The following is a 531-nucleotide window of genomic DNA, read 5'->3' on the forward strand; positions in this document are numbered from 1 at the left end:
TTGAAATCGAATCGGATGAGAAAATCACAAGCAATCTAATGTTTCTTCAGTGTTACGTCTCTGTTACAAAAAAAAAAGTAGATCGACCACTTACGTATATATGGAAGTTGTAGTACAATAACATTCTTTTATCAAATTGACTTCTCACGCGGGACTCATCACAAGAGGCGGACAGAACAAAATGTTGCGATATGCAGAGACGCTTAGTTAGGAAAAGGTAAAGCGTGCTTGACTTTTGACATTGCGCTACTTTCGATAATCTTGACGAGTGGGTTGTGCTGTATAGAACAAACCCCGTGACAAATTATTGGAAATATTACCCTCCCTTTTACTTATAATAACTAATGCAGCCCCAAAACATTCCTTTTATCATTGATGTAAGTTGAAGAAATAATACGTTGGATTAAGGATAATTCGCACAGTACCTTGAGATGCCGAGAGAAGCTCAAAAGCTGCTTTCCTTGTCCACACAGTTTCTTGTCGCAGCGAATGCATTCCAAGTTTACAGTTCTTTTCGTTTCTTTTGCGTGG

Source organism: Amblyomma maculatum, chromosome 1, assembly GCF_055883805.1.
Source record: "Amblyomma maculatum isolate TAMU_Amacu chromosome 1, ASM5588380v1, whole genome shotgun sequence".
NCBI classification, from domain to species: Eukaryota; Metazoa; Arthropoda; class Arachnida; order Ixodida; family Ixodidae; genus Amblyomma; species Amblyomma maculatum.